We start from the raw sequence: 3064 nt of genomic DNA, 5'->3' as shown, positions 1-3064 counted from the left end.
GTATTGTTTCTGGAATGTGAGTATCCCCGGCAAGGCCAGAATTTATTGCCCATCCCTATTTGCTCTTGAGATGATGGATGATGAGCCATCTTCTGGAACTACTGTGTCCATGTGCTGTGGGCACACCTGTACACCCATGCTATTATGAAGTGAGTTCCAAATTTTGAATTCAATGACAGTGAGAGAACAGCAATGAAGTCCCAAGTCAGAATGGTATGTAGCTTGAAGGGGAACTTGCAAGTGATGGTGTTCCCATGTGCCTGCTGCCCTTGTCTTTTTAGATGTGAGAGGTTGAGGGCTTGGATGGTTCCGATAAAGCAATCTTTGCAAGTTGCTGTAATACATCTTTTAGATGGAAAACACAGTGCCTTGGTTTAATGGCATCTGCAACAATGTAGGAACCCCTCAGTATTACACTGATGCACAATTCTACATTGTGTGTTCAAGTTATTCTTTAGTCTATCATTATCAATTTTATTTCAGCAGGTGCACAATGAAAACAAATTTTGCTACATTGCAGCATTACCATTTTGAAAATGAAGAGGATGTGAGAGCCACAGTGAAGTGTGGTATAGTGATTACGGGGGGGAGGGGGCAGTGGATAAAGGGAAATGGAGAAGGGGGAAAATATAAAGTAGTGCTGCCGCAGGTGTGAGGAGAGAATAGTTGGTTGAAAAGTAAGATTCTTACCTTGACAGCTCTAGTGAGATCATTAAATTGTTTCAGGCATTGCATGCCTTGGTAGCTGTGTTCCTGGTATTAATTTTCTCAGTGACCTTTCAACACTGAAAATAGATGTTGCCTACAGTAAATTCTACTTCTCCAGGGAAGGATAAGATGTCCTTCTTTCTGTCACTGCATGAAGCAGGAGCACTCAACTGCATTAGAGATCCTGATTACCCTCTTCCAGAACTCTTGCAGACTCTTGCAGTGGGATGGCACGGTGGCACAGTTTGTTTTTGTTTTTATTTCAATTCAATCCAATCAAGTCCAATTCAGAGTCTCAACAAGTTGAGACATTCCCGATCCAAGCTGACAAGACAGGGGTCTCACTTCCTGTCTTGGGCTTGATCTACATGATCCAGGCTGATTGGAGCAGGCGTAGATCCTCCCCCAAGGCTTGATCTCATTTGCATCTTAGCCAAAAGGCCAAGGTGCCATTTTTAAAAGTTGCTTCAAATGAAGCTAAAATGCAACTAATGACTTCGACCAAACACAGCATGTCGCTACTACACTTGATCTTAGCCAAAAGGCCGAGAAGCAATGGTTAGCACTGACGCCTCACAGCTCCAGGGATCTGGGTTCGATTCCTGGCCTCGGGTCACTATCTGTGTGGAGTCTGCACATTCTCCCATGTCTGCAGTTCCCTCCGGGTGCTCCAGTTTCCTCCCACAGTCCAAAGACATGTGGGTTAGGTACATAGGCCATGCTAAATTATCCCTTAGTGTCCTGGGATTAGCAGGGTAAATATGTGGGGTTACCGGGATAAGGCCTAGGTGACATTGTTGTCGGTGCGGACTCGATGGATCAAATTGGGGCGTAGCCAGGTTCTAAAGTTAGGGGCAGCAAGCACATAAAAAAGGCGCCATGACACATACCAAATAATTTTAAATTCATTATACATTTTTATTTTGAATTTAAAATCAAAACTTACTTTACATTTTAAATGTAAAATGAAAACAAAATGAACCAATATGAAAAAGATATGAAGCAACTACAACAGCCTGTTTCGTCCAGGCTCCATTCTAGCAAAGTTACCTATTACTTTATTATAATCTACCTCAGTAGCCAACTATTTTTCAATGGAGACCAAAGCTAACCCAACCTATCCTCGGCCATTGTAGAATGAAGGTAGGACTTCATGTGTTTGAGCCAGCTAAAGGGTCGTTCTGCAACTGCGCTAGTTATTGGTAAGGTCAGAAAAGTGTGGTACAATGTGGACAGGTTAGGATAAATGGAACACAGGTCGTTGGTGATCATGAATTTTAGTACATTGTTAATAGTCAGTTTCTCGACACTTGAATTTGCCTTACTGTTAGTGCTCATTATCTCTTTGTACATGTCTTTGAATGAAAGAAACTCTTGTACGATTTCGGTTTGACTGTCGATGACGTCCGAGTACGTGTCTGCTAAAAATTCTAATTTGTTCACGTTATCTGCATTGTCAAAATTCTTTGGATCTAAACCACTAAATTTGGAAGCCACATTTTTAAATTGCTCAAATCTTTTACTTGTGCTATTTATAATAGAATCTAAGGACACTAAGTAGGATTCAACTATAAAGTTCTTTTGGGTATCAAATATTCCTTCATCCTCTGCAATTTCTTCATAGAATCTTTTTCTTTTACATTCTCTGTGCTGCTTGTATTCCATATTAATATCACATTTTTGAGCCAACTCGTTTGCTTCATTCTCAATCTGTTTGAATTGAGATTCATACTCATTTCGCATGTTTTTCACATATTTTTCAAAAAGCTGTATCAAATGAGAAGCCATTGCCAGATCAAGACTACTTTTCTGTAAACATATGGATAAATTGAAAGCCTTGTCAAGCACTTTAGTTCAGAATATAAGAAAAACGAAGAATTTGTAAGTACTGAGCGTTTCCAGTACGCCCTTTGCCTCAGTGAGCTGATTAGGAGTACAGTTTTTATCTCACCATCCAGAATTCTTTGCAGAGCAACTACTAGTGCTGGTAAATTCTACAAGACTGCCTGTACTGCTGACTTTCTGGACGCCCATCTAGTATCACAAAGTTTCTTTAGAGTCAGTGCGAAAGACTTGATATGATTGCATTGTTCTTCTTTTAGTACTGAAAGACAAGGTAAACTGCCAGAAAAAAAGGTATAGACACTTTGTAGAGTTCTAAAAAACAACTTGGTTTGAATATTGGAGCTTACTGCATCAATTAGAACCAAATTTAAATTATGTGCACAGCACTGCGTAAAGAGTGCATTTGGAGCAACTTCTCTAATCTTTGTTTGGAGTCTAGACATTTCACCCGACATGGTGCTTGCTCCATTGTAAGACTGACTGTAACACACAGTTATTGACAGCTCTAAGT

At 40.2% G+C, this 3064-nt stretch overlaps 1 pseudogene; it reads right to left on the bottom strand.

The window, feature by feature from the left end:
- Nucleotides 1-1122: 1122 nt before the first annotated feature.
- LOC145350432 (U2 spliceosomal RNA) lies at nucleotides 1123-1265 on the bottom strand (annotated as a pseudogene).
- Nucleotides 1266-3064: the final 1799 nt, after the last annotated feature.

This window comes from Carcharhinus amblyrhynchos, chromosome 11, assembly GCF_965287045.1.
Source record: "Carcharhinus amblyrhynchos chromosome 11, sCarAmb.v2.hapA, whole genome shotgun sequence".
NCBI lineage: Eukaryota > Metazoa > Chordata > Chondrichthyes > Carcharhiniformes > Carcharhinidae > Carcharhinus > Carcharhinus amblyrhynchos.
Note: the sequence above shows the minus strand (reverse complement) of the source record. Positions and strands in the feature narration are given on the sequence as shown.